A 16,714-nucleotide genomic window follows, 5' to 3' on the forward strand; every position below is an offset into this window, starting at 1 on the left:
GAGCAGAACCCCCATGCCCACCCAAACCACATAAAATGCACAAATATATATGCAAACAAAACAATCCCCACAAACGAAACCCAACACAAATAATACTCTGCAGACAAAATTCTTGGGTGAATCATTATTTACACAGCTGTTAATTGTACAAGCTAGAAACTGAATTCGGTTCTCCATACTTTAAACTCATATTGTGCCAATCACAAAGGCTTCACAAAAACAAACTGAGATGTTCCTAGTCCTAGCAAAGGTAATATTTCCTAGGTAAACCTTTGGCTTCCCCGATAATTGGATTTGAAGATAATTGTCTACATCTGTGTTCCACTGATGTCCAGCATCACCATAAGACATATTGATACATTTACAGATTAAAGCATTGATAAGACCTTGAGAATGCAAGCTGATGAAATGCTCTCACCCTGGCCTTCATGAAATAGCTCATGTTTGCAATGCTAATACATATTCCATTATTAACTAATCTTGCTTCCCTGAGGTATTAATAGTTCTACTGAGTATTGACAATAAATGTAGAGAACGGGTACTATGGACCCCTGTAGGCAACGGAGCATATAAGAAACAATGTTGGTCTTGGACTTATAAACTCTGAGTCTGAATCATAACTGTGAGTCACTGTGGCTTTCTGTAGATTAATTTCATCACCCATTAAATACTAGAAATCAATAAAACCAGGAGATTTTTAAGGAATCCCAGCTATAACATTAAACAATGGTCCATTCTAAATGGTGAGGAAAGGTGACTGAGGTAATTAAGAGTGAAAACAATTTTAACCTCACTTTTAATATTAGAGTAACTTGAAGTTTATTTTCTCATTTGTACAAACTATATTCTTTCTAGAAATGCCTATATTAGTATATCAATTTGAGATGGCATTCCTTAATACCATTACTTCACCAGGTAGAAAAGCAGGCTTTTTCAAGAAGTCTAGGGAAGCTGTCCAGAGCTAACTAACAAGACCTACAATATTGTAACCGCTCAGTGGGTTCTCTCTGCCTGCTTCCTAGACAGAGTCGATTTATCAAGACAGGGGAATTACCATAGAGAGAGTTTAATTCATGCACAGCTGACTCTATGGGAGACTCTCTAGAGTTTTATTATTACTCAAATCAGTCTCCCCAAAGACTCAGGGATTGGGTTTTTTAAGGATAATTTGGTGGGTAAGGGGCCAGTGAATTGGGAGTGCTGATTGCTTGGGTCGAAGATAAAATCACAGGGAATCAAAGCTGCCCTCTTGTACTTAGTTTCTGAGTGGGGGCCGCAAGACCCAGATGAGCCAGTTTATTAATGTGGGTGGTACCAGCTGATCCATCAATTGCAGGGTCTGCAAAATATCTGAAGCACTGATCTTACGTTTTGAAATAGAGATGTGATCCCCAGGAGCGACTGGGGAGGGTGAGAACTTCACAGCCTCCAGCTATATGACTCCTAAACCATAATTTCTGATTGTGTGGCTAATTGCTTACTCCTACAAAGGCAGTCTAGACCCCAGGCAAGAAGGGGGCTTGTTTTGGGAGAAAGATATTGTCTTTGTTTCAAACAAACTATAAATTAAGTTCTTCCCAAAGTTAGTTTCGCCTAGGCCCAGGAATAAACAAGGACGGCTTGGAGGTTAGAAGCAAGGTGAAGTTGGTTAGGTCAGATCTCTTTCACTGTATTCATGCTCTCAGCTATAACTTTGCAATGTCCATTTCAGTATCATCAGTGTTTTCAGATTCTCAGTTTTTTGTGCACAACTCTCCATAAGATGAGCTTTGATCTCCATGGGACCTATATGGTAGCAAGTTGGATAATCCATTGTCAGCTTTCTATTTACTTTTTCTTTTTAAAAGAATAAGAACAAGAAGGCAAAGAAGGAGGGTGGTGGGAGGAGAGCAGTAGAAGGGAGAGGAAGGGCTATGCCTAAATAAGAAATTAGCCCATTCCCACAAATTCCAGCAAAATTCTTCTTAGGTCTCATTAGTGAGAACTATGTCACATTGCCATTTTTATATACAAAGAAAGCTGGGAAATATCATCTCTCAATTGTGCAGAGTCCCACTTCTGAATAAAGTAATCATTCTTTTATAAGAAAAATGGGGAGGTCAGATAATAAAAAGACAAATTATGATTATGTTGACTGGTTGTGTGTTTTCACACTGCTTTAAAGAAATACCTGAGACTGTGTAATTTATAAAGGAAAGAGGTTTAATTGACCCATAGTTCCACGTGGCTGGGGAAGCCTCAGGAAACTTACAACACAATCATGGTGGAAGGCAAAGAGGAAGCAAGGGCCTTCTTCACTGGCAGGAGACAGTGTGTGAGAACGCAGGAAAAACTACTGCTATAAAACCATCAGATTTTAAGAGAATTCACTCATGATCACAAGAACGCCATAGGGGAAACTATCCCCATAATCTAATCACCTCCCACCAGGTCTCTCCCTAAACACCTGGAGATTACAATTCAAGATGAGATTTGGCTGGGGACACCAAGCCTAATCATATCAACTATCAACATTGAATTTGCAAGATAGTTTCTATTGGAGTGTGTGCATTTATCTTGGTGAAAAGGATTCCTTGCATATTTCAGATAACCCAGTTATGAACTTGCTCACAGATTTATCTGAAAATATTTGTTCCTAGAGCTCCCAAGCTGGTGGCAGGCTGCTCCCAAGATGGCAGCAAGCCTTTAGTTCTCTGACCTGGGGTTCTTGGCCTCACGGATTCCAAGGAATGGAACCTTGGGCCATGCGGTGAGTGTTACAGCTCTGTTAGAAGCTGTGGGTCATGGAAGAGAACCATAGAACCCAGCGACTAGTGTTCAGCTCGATTAGGACGAACCTGGGCACTTAGCTGTGCAGGAACAGTAGTGAGCCTTTAGCCCAATGGAGAGCGGCAATGGGTGTCTCGCTGGATCAGAGGCGCAGCGGACACCCTGCTGGATCTGGAGGGGTGGAAGTCAGCGGCGGGCCTGCCGTGGTGGCAAACAGCAGTGGTGGATGGCGAGCAATAGCTCAGCTCAAGCCAGAACAAACACAGACCAGAAGAGTGTGCAGTTACAAGATTTAACAGAGTGAAAACAGAGCTCCCATACAGTGGGAGGGGACCCAAAGGGGTTTGCCGCTCCCTGCTTGAATGCCTGGGTTTATATCCCAATCATTGTCCCTCCCCCTGTGCTCTCAGGCAATGTATGATTTGACTATTTCTTTACCTCCTGCTTTTAGTCTAATTTGTAGTTTAGTGAGCCCTCTGTACTACCTGATTGGTCGGGTGTGAGCTGAGTTACAAGCCCTGTGTTTAAAGGTAGGTGCAGTCACCTTCCCCAGCTAGGCTTAGGAATTCTTAGTTGGTCTAGGAAATCCAGCTAGTCCTGTCTCTCAAAATGATACCTTTATGACTTGAACAAATTTCTTCCTAAGTATTTTCAAAACCAGATGGTAGCAGAGAATGGGAATGAAACAATTTTACCATCTTTTTGCTGATATTACTAAAACACATTTGGAAACATTTTATTTTTCATTTTTACACATACACACACTCCTATATCATATAAAATTTTAGTGGCATTTAGAAAACAAAATTTATCGATCAGGTTTTTTCTTTAATTTTTGGTTAGCAACTAATTTTGAGTATAAAAGGAAACTATGTTTAGGAAACAAATCACAACTGAATGTTTTATCTCACTGCAGCTGATTCAATTGACTGAAAGTGGTAAGTGATTATAAACAACAGGACCTGTTTGAAACAGCTCACTTTTCCCAGCCTGAAGACTGAAGACTGCTGAACCTCGGTCTTCAATTTGCATAACTATTATGAAACCTCTTTCTATTCAGTTTGAAAAAACCCCTGAATTTCCCCCACTTGGTGAATACTTAATGAATTTCCCCACAGGGCTCTTTCCTTACTGGGCATGTATACAAATGCATAAACTTGGCTTTTCATTTATATTTTATTTATAAGCTCTAGTGATCTTTAATTTGTTCTTTAACACAAGTGTAAGATATTGTCGGAAAATGGGATTCAGATTTTACCAACCTCTGACCCAATAACACATGTGATTTGAGATTCTTTTTAATTGATACATGATATTCGTACATATTTATGGGGTATATATAATATTTTGTTACGTGCATAGAATGTGTAATGATCAAGTCAGGGTATTTAGATTATTAATGTTGGTTAAAATTTTAAAAATTATTGATATAAAATACCTTCAAGTGGTGTTCAAATAAAATCTTTTCATCACTGAACCTAGTTTGAAACCGCCTTTGCAAAATTATGACTGAGACAGTGAAAGACATTTAACTTAACGGATTCCATTTAGCTTCTAACCTTCAAGCTGTCCTTGTTCATTCCTGGGAGTAGTAGGCCGAACTAACTTTGGGAGAAACTTAGTTTATAGTTTACAGTTTAAACAAAAACAGTAACAGCCTTTTCCCAAAGCAGAACTCTTTCTTGCCTGGGGACTAGATTGCCTTTGTAGGACTAACATTAGACACAAAATTAGAAATTATGGTTTAGGAGTCATGCAGCTGGAGGCTACAAGATTCTGACCCTCCCCAAACTGCTCCTAAGAGCAGTACTTGAGATAGTTTGCAGACCCTGACGGATTAGCTGGCACCACCCAGATCAATAAACTGGCTCATCTGATCTTGTGGCCCCCACCTAGGAACTGACTCAGCACAAAAAAATCAGCTTCAGGGCAGGTGAGGTGGCTCACATTTATAATCCCAGCACTTTGGCAGGCTGAGGTGGGTAGATCACCTGAGGTCAGGAGTTCGAGACCAGCCTGGTGATTCTGCCTCAGGCTTCTGAGTAGCTGGAATTACAGGCACTCACCACCATGTTCAGCTAATTTTTGTATTTTTAGTAGAGACAGGGTTTCACCATGTTGGCTAGAATGGTCATGAACTCCTGACCTCAGGTGACCCGTCCGCCTCGGCCTTCCAAAGTGCTGGGATTACAGGCATGAGTCACCGTGCCCGGCCCCACAACTGTTCTTAGTTAGCATCTTCCCTAGGGCTAGCTCTCCCCTGTTTCTTGTTTGAAATCTCAGGTGTTACTACTGTCAGCTAATAAAGAGTTCCTCGGTCACTTTGGTAATTCAAATACAGATTTATGCAAAAATCAAAATCCAACTGTCATTCATATTAAAATTTCTTCTTTCCCTCAGTTTGGCCTGCTTTAGACAGGGCATCTGACATGTAAAGTGGGGGCCAGTGCTATTTCTTCTCTAACTCCTCCCCCTAAGGATTGCTAAGAGGGATTCCTGATCCTCACAGAGTCAGGGGCACGAATGAGGAGAGAGGAACAGAAAAAGTCTTTCTCAATTGGCTCTTTCTCAACTCCACGTCAGTGCTATGCAGAATGGTGGGTGTTGAATACATCTGCGTTGCGATCACTGAGATTCCTTGGCTGGGCTTCCCCTTGAGGAAAGAAAAAGACCCTCTCACATTGTTTTATATTGTTTTATACTCAGCACCTGTTTTAAGAAAAAAAACAAGGAAGTAAAACCACAGACAGGCAGCCCGGCGCCAGGCCCGAAACCTGGCCTGGGTCTGCCTGGCCTAAACCCAATAGTTAAAAATCAACTCATGACTTAGCAACCAATGTTATTCATAGATTCCAGACATTGTATAGAAGAACACTGTGAAACTCCCTGCTCTGTTCTGTTTCTCCGTATCAGTGCATGAAACCCCTGTCACGTACCCCCTACCATTGCCCAATCAGTCACGACCCTTTCATGTGAAATCTTTAGTGTTGGGAGCCCTTAAAAGGGACAGAAATTGTGTACTCAGGGAGCTCGGATTTTGAGACTGTAGCTTGCTGATGCTCCCAGCTGAATAAAACCCTTCCTTCTACAACTTGGTGTCTGAGAGGTTTTGTCTGCGGTCCGTCCTGCTACATTTATTGGTTCCCTGACCGGAAGCGAGGTAACTGATGGACAGCTGAGGCAGCCCCTTAGGCGGCCTAGGCCTGCCCTGTGGAACATCCCTGCAGGGGAACTCCGGCCAGCCTGAGTGTCGGCAATCCAAAGAGCGATCCCGGGTAGGCAGTTGTCCCGGTGGAACGCCTCACCAGAGCAGCACGTAGCAGGCCACGTGGAGGATTAACACAATGGCTGAACACCAGGAAGGAACTGGCACTTGGAGTCCGGACATCTGAAACTTGGTAAGACTAGTCTTTGGAACTTGCCCCACTCCATTTGAGTGGAAGCGTGGCCTGATCACCCACGGTGTGCCTGTATCGGCGCTTTTGTTGTGGTTTTGACTTGACTTGAATTGCTGGATAGTTTGGTTTTGGTTTTGACTTGGCTTAAGTTTCTTGATACTCGGATTTTGAATTTCGTGGTATTCTGATTTTGGTTTGGTATAAATGATAAAACTGTGGGTGTGTGCCCTCTTTACCTTTTCTTTGTTTTGTGGTGAGTGTGGTGTTTTGTCTTGAAAAAACATGGGTCAGGTGCAAAGTAAGCCCACCCCATTGGGAATTATGTTAAAGAATTTCAAGAAAGGATTCAGTGGAGACTATGGAGTCACTAGGACTCCAGGAAAACTTAGAACTTTGTGTGAAATAGACGGGCCAGCATTAGATGTAGCTTGGCCATCAAAAGTAAGCTTAGACAGGTCTTTAGTTTCAAAGGTATGGCACAAAGTAACTCGCAAGCCAGGACACCCAGATTAATTTGCATAGATAGATTCTTGGTTACAGCTAGTTTTCGATCCCCCATAGTGGTTAAGGGGACAGGAGCAGCAGTACTAATAGCAAAGGGACAGTTAGTTAAGGAAGGTTCTTGCTCCACCAAACAAGGGAAGCCAGCACCTAAAGTCCTGTCTGACCCAGAGCCCAAGGACTCATGGCAGGGGATGGCACCAACAGTGCCCCCCCTTTATCAAGCGGGGAGGCCCTCTTCTCCTGAGCCCACAGCCCCTAGACCACCCAGAGTAGACAAGAAAGAGAAACTGCAGGAAAAACTCCTCCCTTGGTGGCCTGCTTACGGCCCAAGACTGGAATCCAAATGCCCCTGAGAGCAGCCATATACTGGGATAAATGAGGACGGACACATGGTGGAAAGGCGTGCCTTTGTGTATCACCGTTTCACCTCTGCTGACCTCCTCAATTGGAAAAATAACGCTCCATCTTACACTGAAAAGCCTCAAGCTCTAATAGACTTGCTCCAAACAATTATCCAGACTCATAATCCCACTTGGGCTGATTGCCACCTACTCATGTACCTCTTTGACACAGACGAAAGGCGAAGGGTGCTGCAGGCGGCAACTAAATGGCTAGAGGAGCACATCCCAGCCATTACCAAAATCTCCAGGAATACATAAGAATTCAGCTGCCAGGAACGGATCCTCAATGGGACCCAAATGAGGGACCAGATATGGAGAGGCTAAGACGGTACCAAGAGGCATTAATTGAAGAGTTAAAAAAGGGGGCTCAAAAGGCCATCAATGTAAATAAAGTTTCTGAAGTCATCCAAGGAAAGGAGGAAAGCCCAGCCCAGTTCTATAAAAGACTGTGTGAGGCCTATCGTATGTACACTCCTTTTGATCTGGATAGACCTGAAAATCAGCGTATGATTAATATGGCCTTAATTAGTCAGAGCTCGGAAGATACCCGGAGAAAATTGCGAAAACAGGCTGATTTGCAGGAATGAATACCTCGCAGTTGCTGGAGATAGCTAATCAAGTATTTGTAAATAGAGATGCAACAAGCCACGGAGAAAGCCGTAAGGAGGGCGAACGCCAGGCCAGGTGAAATGCTGATTTGCTGACTGCAGCAATTAGAGGAATCCCCCTGAAAGGGTAGGGAAAGGGGGGTTCCGGGAGGAACGCCTGGTCCAATCACTCACATCTGCAGCGTAACCAATGTGCCTACTGTAAAGAAATAGGGCATTGGAAAGATAAATGTCCCCAACTAAAGGAGAAGCAGGGTGATGCAGAGCAAAAGACCTCAGACAAAGATGAAGGGACTTTATTCAATCTAGCTGAAGGACTGCTAGACTGAAGGGGACCAGGCTCAAATGCCCCCAAGGAGCCCATGGTCAGGATGACAATAGGGGGCAAGGACATTAAGGTTTTGGTCGATAACAGAGCCGAACACTCAGTGGTAACCACCGTGGTGGCCCCCTTATCTGAAAAGACCATTGATATAATTGGAGCAACAGGAGTCTCCGCCAAGCAGGCTTTCTGCCTACCGCGGACCTGCCTGGTGGGAGGACATAAAGTGACTCATCAATTTCTGTATATGCCTGACTGCCCCTTGCCTTTGTTGGGAAAAGACTTGCTTAGCAAGCTGAGAGCCACCATTTCCTTTACAAAACAGGGCTCTTTACAGCTGAAGTTACTGGAAACAGGAGTCATCATGGCCCTTACAGTCCCCCGGGAAGAAAAATGGAGACTTTTTCTAACCGAGCCAGGTCAGGAAATAAAACCGGCTCTAGCTAAGCGATGGCCCCGAGTATGGGCAGAGGACAATCCTCCGGGGCTGGCAATCAATCAAGCCCCCGTACTCATAGAAGTTAAGCCTGGGGCCCAGCCAATCAGACAAAAGCAGTACCCAGTTCCCAGGGAAGCCCTTAAAGGAATACAGACTTACCTTAGACTCTTAAAAGCCTTTGGAATTATAGTTCCTTGCCAGTCTCCATGGAACACCCCCCTCCTACCTGTCCCTAAACCAGGGACCAAAGACTATTGACCCGTACAGGACTTACGCTTGGTAAACCAAGTTACAGTGACTCTGCACCCAGCAGTTCCTAACCCTTACACACTGTTAGGATTGCTGCCGGCTGAGGACGGCTGGTTTACTTGCCTGGACTTGAAAGATGCCTTCTTTAGCATCAGGCCAGCTCCCGAGAATCAAAAACTGTTTGCCTTTCAGTGGGAAGATCTGGGGTCAGGTATCACCACTCAGTACACTTGGTCTCGGCTTCCCCAAGGGCTCAAAAACTCCCCCACCATCTTCAGGGAGGTGTTGGCTCGAGACCTCCAGAAGTTCCCTGCTAAAGACCTAGGCTGCATCCCGCTCCAGTACGTGGACGACCTTCTGCTAGGACACTCCACAGCAGTCGGGAGTGCAGAAGGGACGGATGCCCTGCTTCGGCACCTGGAGGACTGTGGGTATAAGGTGTCCAAGAAGAAAGCTCAGATCTGCAGACAGCAGGTACGCTACCTGGGATTCACTATTCCAAAAGGGGAGTGCAGCCTAGGGTCAAAAAGAAAGCAGGTCATCTGGAGCCTACCAGAACCTAAAACCAGAAGGCAAGTAAAGGAATTTTTAGGAGCTGTGGGGTTTTGCAGAATATGGATTCCAAACTTTGCGGTGCTAGACAAACCGTCGTACGGGGTTACAAAGGGCGGCGACCAAGAGCCCTTTGAATGGCGGCCTGTACAACAGCAAGCCTTTCGTAAGTTAAAAGAAAAACTTATGTCAGCCCCAGCTCTAGGACTACCAGATTTGACAAAGCCCTTCACGCTCTATGTGTCAGAAAGAGAAAAAATGGCAATAAGAGTTTTAACTCAAACTGTGGAGCCCCGGCCAAGACCAGTGGCCTACCTCTCAAAACAACTAGATGGGGTTTCTAAAGGCTGGCCTCCGTGTCTAAGAGCCTGGGCGGCAACGGCGCTATTAGCACAAGAAGCAGATAAGCTAACCCTCGGACAAAACCTAAATATAAAAACCCCCCATGCGGTGTTGACTCTGATGAACCAAAGGACACCATTGGCTAACAAATGCCAGATTAACTAAGTACCAAGGCTTGTTATGTGAAAACCCCCGCATAACCATTGATGTCTAACACTTTAAATCCTGCCACCTTGCTCCCAGTATCCGACAGCCCTGTTGAACATAACTGTGTAGAGGTGTTGGACTCTGTCTATTCTAGCCGACCAGATCTTTGAGACCAGCCATGGGCATCGGTAGACTGGGAGTTACATGTGGACAGGAGCAGCTTCATCAACTCGGGAGGAGAAGGGTGTGCAGGACGTGCGGTGGTAACCTTGGATGATGCTGAAGCTGAGCCATTGCCTCAGGGCACTTCGGCCCCAAAAGCAGAACTCATTGCTCTAACTCAGGCTCCGTGAAGGTGACCGTGTGTGGATCAAGGACTGGAACGTGGCTCCATTGCGGCCACGGTGGAAGGGACCCCAGACTGTTATCCTGATCACTCCCACAGCTGTAAAGGTAGAAGGAATCCCAGCCTGGATTCACCACAGCCACATGAAGCCTGTGGCTGCTGAGACCTGGGAGGCCAAACCAATCCTGGACAATCCCTGCAAAGTGACCCTGAGGAAAATGACAAGCCCTGCTTCAGTCACACCCGGAAGCTGACTGGTCTACACATGGCCAAAGCATGAGGAAAATCATCGTGAGACTTATTTTCCTTATAACACAGACCTGTGTGGTAAAAGCTCCCACTGCTTCTTCCCACACAGAGGACTATATTCAGTGCACACCTCAGGTGACTGAGGTAGGACAAGTTAAGACAATCTTTTTATTTTACAGTTATTATGAATGCCTAGGAACTCCAAAGGGAACCTGTTTGTATAATAACACCCAGTACAAAGTATGTAATCCAGGAAGTGACCAGCCCGATGTGTGCTATGACCCCTCTGAACCTTCCATGATCACAGTCTTTGAAGTAAGACTAAGGACTGGTCCTTTCCTAAGGGACACAAGTAAAGTAATAGCTGGAACAGAAGAAAGAGGGGGTCCCCCAAAATGTAACCTTAACATTTGATGCCTGTGCCACTATTAATAGTAAGCAGCATGGGATAGGATGCCGTTCTCTAGATTGAGAAAAAAGTTACACAGCCGAAAACAGGTATATCTGTCAAGAGTCATATTTATGTGAGATGTGTCAGTACAGGTCTTGGGTCATTTGGGCTACTTGGAAAGAAGATAAAAAAGATCCTGTTTGGCTCCAAAAAGGAAAATCCAGCCCCTCCTGCACGAGTGGGAACCGCAACCCTTTAGAATTGGTCATCACAAACCCCTCAGACCCAAAATGGAATAAAGGAAAATACGTAACATTAGGCATTGATAGAAAAGGACTAGATCCTAGCGTAAGCCTCCTAATAAAAGGAGAGGTTCAAAGACACTCTCCAGAACCAGAATTTCAGACTTTCTATGATGAACTAAATGTGCCAGTACCTGAGATTCCTGGAAAAACTAGAAATTTGTTTTTGCAATTAGCTGAACATGTAGCCCAGTCTCTAAAAGTCACTTCATGTTATGTTTGTGGAGGAACTGTAACAGGAGATCACTGGCCATGGGAAGCCCGAGAGTTAGTTCCTACAGACCCAGTTCCTGATGAATTCCTGGCCCAAAAGAACCACCCTGACAATTTTTGGGTTCTAAAAGCCTCAATTATTGGACAGTATTGCATAGCTAGAGAAGGAAAGGGATCCACTCATCCTGTAGGGCGGCTTAGTTGTCTTGGGCAAAAGCTGTATAATGGTACCGCAAAAACAGTTACATGGTGGAGTTCCAATTACACAGAAAGAAATCCATTCAGTAAACTTCCAAAGTTGCAGACTGTTTGGGCCCACCCAGAATTCCACCGGGACTGGACGGCCCCACCGGGTTATACTGGATATGTGGACATAGAGCCTACGCTAAGCTGCCTGATCAGTGGACAGGTAGCTGTGTAATTGGCACCATTAAGCCATCTTTCTTCTTACTGCCCATAAAAACAAGTGAACTTCTGGGCTTCCCTGACTATGCTTCCCGCGAAAAACGAAGCATAGCCATAGGTAATTGGAGAGATAATGAATGGCCACCTGAAAAAATTATACAATACTATGGACCCACCACTTGGGCAGAAGATGGCTCGTGGGGATATTGGACCCCCATCTACATGCTCAACCAGATCATACGGTTATAAGCTGTTTTAGAAATTATTACTAATAAAACCGGTCAAGCCGTTCTTGCCCGGCAAGAGACTCTGATGAGAAATGCTATCTATCAAAATAGACTAGCTCTTGACTACTTGCTAGTGGCTGAAGGAGGAATTTGTGGAAAATTCAGCCTTACTAATTATTGTCTACATGTAGATGATCAGGGGCAAGTAGTTGAGGATATAGTTAAAGATACAACAAAACTGGCACATGTACCCGTGCAAGTGTGGCGCGGATTTAATCCGGGAGCCATGTTTGGAAATTGGTTCCCAGCAATAGGAGGATTTAAAACTCTTATAATAGGAGTAATAATAGTAATAGGAACCTGCTTACTGCTCCCTTGTCTGATACCTGTACTTCTCCAAATGATAAAAAGCTTTGTCGCTACCTTAGTTCACCAAAATGCTTCAGCACAAGCATATTATTTAAATCACTATCAATCTATTGCACAGGAAAACATAGATAATGAAAATGAAAGTGAGAGCTCCCACTAATAAAATGAGTGAAAGTCTCAAAGGGGGGAAATGAGAATAGAAAAATACCCTCTCACATTGTTTTATATTGTTTTATACTCAGTACCTGTTTTAAGAAAAAAACAAGGAAGTAAAACCAAAGACAGGCAGCCCAGCACCAGGCCCGACACCTGGCCTGGGTCTGCCTGGCCTAAACCCAGTAGTTAAAAATCAACTCATAACTTAGAAACTGATGTTATTCATAGATTCCAGACATTGTATAGAAGAACGCTGTGCAACTCCCTGCCCTGTTCTGTTTCTGTCTGACTATCAGTGCATGAAGCCCCTGTCACATACCCCCTAGATTGCTCAATCAGTCACGACCCTTTCATGTGAAATCTTTAGTGTTGGGAGCCCTTAAAAGGGACAGAAATTGTGCACTCGGGGAGCTCGGATTTTGAGACCGTAGCTTGCCGACGCTCCCAGCTGAATAAAGCCCTTCCTTCTACAACTTGGTGTCTGAGAGGTTTTGTCTGCGGCCCGTCCTGCTCCACCCTCAGTATCCTCATGGATTTAGCTGACGGCTGACGATTCATCCTGTGTCCTGCCCCTGGATGTCCATCGGAAAATCTCCAGCCTCATTCTCTTCAAGATCTCCTTGCTCCCTCCTGGTTTCTTTTCAGAGCCAGCTCTAAGACCACCAGGCAGAATCTCTTTCAGCCGACCTACAGGGGGAAGTGCAGACCACCCCCACGCAACATACTCCTCTTGCTTAATTGTGCAACCATGAGAGCTACTCTTGGGTGGCTAGATGATTCCTGCCTCCTGGTCTTCATGCCCTTTTGTGGTTATTTCCCTGTAAATATAGGCAGGATCTGTGACTTGCTTTGAATAACCAGAATCCTGCAAAGGTGACAGGATGTATGTGATTTGGGGTATGTGATTACATGATCATGTAACAGAAGACCACAAACTGTGTCTTACTGGTGTCTCATTCTCACCATTGCTGTCCTTGAGAAACCAATCTGTCATGTTGCAGTCTTGATACTGTAAGAGAGTGTAGGCAGCCCTTTGGAATTGAGAGCGGTCTCTGGTCAATATCCTGCAAAGACCTCCAGCCAACACCTGGCAAGAAATGAGACCATTTATCCTGCAAGTGCAAGGAACTGAATTCTGGCGACAACATTGTAAGCTTGGAAGTGGATCCTTCTCTAGTCAAACCTCAGTTGAGACCTCACCCCTGCCAATACCTTAATTGGAACCTGGTGAGATCCTGAAGCAAAGAACACAGTTAAGTCATGCCCAGAGTCCTGACCTGTGAGATAACAGGTGTGCTGTATTAAATCTCTACGTTTGGGTGATTTGTTATTTAGCAATAGATAAAAACACTGGCCATGGCGTAGACAGGCCTAGTCTTAGCATTTTTTGGTTTCTCCTGGTGTGTTGGACTCAAGTTTCTCATTTTCCCTAAACTGCAGAGGATCTGCATCATGATCCCCATGTGGTCCCATTCCAGCCTCTCTGAGCTGGAGATGAGGGGGAGGTTCCTCCTTCCTTTTCCTATAGTGACAGGACAGAGGAAACCACACAAAACATCTACAATGTCCTTCTAATGAAATTCTCCAGTACAGTTTCCAAATGACATTCTGTTTCTAATGAAATCCTCTTCCTTCAGTCTTACTCAATTTCTTACTCTTTTACTCAATCTTTAAAGTTTTATAATCTGGTTGAGAAAACCATGTTTGGCTCTTTTTTCTTAATTTCTACTCAGGTGAATGGGGTTATGTGTAAACTGGCAGCGATTGTCATCTCCCTGGCAAAACAAGAACGTGGTGGTGGGCGTGTTCTCTTCAGGTGCCGGCAATGAGAAGAAGCATGGTCCGTAGAAAATGTTACAACAATAACAAACTGCCATATGCTTTTTAGCATCCATTTGTAAACAATTCTAAACAGTATTGGTAACAGAATACTGCTCTCAGGAACAACAACAACAAAAAAAGATCTAAATTCTGCCTGAATAATTACCTGCTCCAGGGCCAGACTCCTCCTTCTGCCCTGCCCTCGGCACAATTCTGTGTCATCTCTTGTCTTTGGGCCGCAGATGAAACTGAACAGAACGCCTCTCCTGCCTATGCCCTGTTACATATCTAGAGGGACAATTTAGCCTCTAACTTCACACTGCCACATAGGGCTGAATTAGATAGAAAAGGTAGTTCCTCAGGACACTTTGCTGCTATCTGCTGGGCAGTTGTGAAAAGTACACAAAAAGTAGTTAGAGCCTCAGATTTGCATAACTTTCCACCAGCACACTCTTGTGTGAGGGTGTTTTGTGTGTGGGTGTGTTTGTGTAAATGCATGCACCCCCAACTATAAGAAAACATATGGACCATTTAGCACTATTGAAGATGTGAAGAATTGAGATGCATAATTCCCTCCACATCTTACCTTTTCCTTTGGTCTAGCAAGAGTGGTACGAGAAAGTCACTGGAGTGGTCTTGAGGATTCTAGGTGTGCCTGTGGGCAAGTGTTGGAGGAAGTGAGCAGGGTGTCCGGCTATGGAAGGGTAGTCTAGCTCTATCATCTAGGAAAGCAAGGCAGGGAACGATGGAAGAAAGGAAGCTCATAAGTCTTGATGAGATTACACTGTCAGACATTGTTCTAAGTGCTGGATGTATATATTTTCTCATCCTGTCACCGGGTACTATTATGTTTCACTATCTCCATTCTGAAAACAGAGAGGAAGACCCCAAAACATTAAGGAAGTTGCTCTAGATAATTTTTTTGTGTGTTTGAAGAAGTAAATAGGCTTCTGGGCAGAGTACTCATACGTCTGGTCTGCTGGGTTGGATATCAGTGACCTTTCTGAGCCTAGGTTGACCTGGAGTTTCAGGATCCGTAAGTGGCCCTAAGCTCTAAGACCAGACTTGCCCACATCATCAGCCTCTCTGCCTCGGCTTTTGAAGCTGTGGCAGAAACAAATGCAGGTGGGCAATTGTTATTTTCAGTGAGTGAACGTAGGGTCTTCCTTTGCTTCTGCCCTTAAAAATAAAAATAAATCTTCCAAGCCAGCTGCAACTCTGCCATCATACTTGCCCTGAAGACTGCAGTAGAATGTCACCGACAGGTCATTGCAGGATCCTGAAACTTAGGTCTTTGTTTCCAAAGTTTGGGAAACACTCATAGTGTCTGAAAATGGGGTGAGAAGGGAAAGGAAAACTGGGTTGTTTATAACTGTTGGGAAACAAAAATGTGCTGTTTTCCTGAGGTTTCTCTTCAATTGCTTTCCATTTGAGAGGAAATCTACTGCGTGGTTAATATGAAGTATCTCTTAGGCAGAAAGTTTTCCTTCTCATCGTTCTGGAGGGTATAGATCCTTTGCACTTTGTGACTCATACTTGACATTTTGTCCTGAAAAGAGTACTCACTGTTGTTTGAGGGGGTTACAGTGAAACATGCAAAAAAGCAGGAAGGCAGAAGATCAAACGAGGAAAAACAACTATATATATTTGCCACTCAGGGACTTTTATAAATTGCAGAGCTGTATAAAATTGGTACATTAAATAATAACAAAATAACTTTGAGTTTCATAGGAGACTTATGTTTTCTTCTTTTTCTTTCGTGTATTCCTTCTTAAAGGATCAGATTTATAGAAAGGTGAGATGATAAATGATTCAAAATAATTTATAATGTTTATATGCTAATTCCAAAAATTTATAAACATAGATAAAAGTACAGATAATAATAAAACAGATATCTACGTATTTCCCCCGGTGATTCGAGTGACATGATCATTTTATGTGATTATTTAGTTTCACTTTTTTCCTCCCTACAGAAGTAAATTCTGCGGGTAGCCCCCAAAGCTCTCCCTGTCTCCTCCTCCCTCTGCCTCCTTGTCCAGAGGTATCCACAGTTAGGAAGGAACCTCCTCTGTCTCTAGCCTCACATTTCCTTCCAGCAGAACTTCCCATAGAGAAACACACCTGTTTCTTTCATCTCCTTAACCTGGTTCTCTTCAGGGAAGGAGGAATGCTGCACAAAGTTGCAGAGTTTGGAAGGAGGGCTTGGGCTTGTATGGCTCAGCCCCTTTGAGTTTCTTCATTTGTTTTGGAGACGGTCTGCCTACTAGAAACCACTATCATCTGCTCTTCCTTTCCCTTGCTAGGCTTTGGAAGTCCTCCTCTTATGGGACAGACCTGGGGTGATCCAGCCCTGCCAGTGACTCGTTGCACACATAAATTGAATTTCATTTGGCCTTGAACTGAAGGAATACTTTTCCTTCAGCATATCAGGAATGAGGTAGTATTTTAGTTTTTCACCTGAGCATTTGCTGTATCTTATTTTGCAAGTCACTGTAAACATGGGA

Source organism: Macaca fascicularis, chromosome 14 (assembly GCF_037993035.2).
Source record: "Macaca fascicularis isolate 582-1 chromosome 14, T2T-MFA8v1.1".
Lineage (NCBI taxonomy): Eukaryota > Metazoa > Chordata > Mammalia > Primates > Cercopithecidae > Macaca > Macaca fascicularis.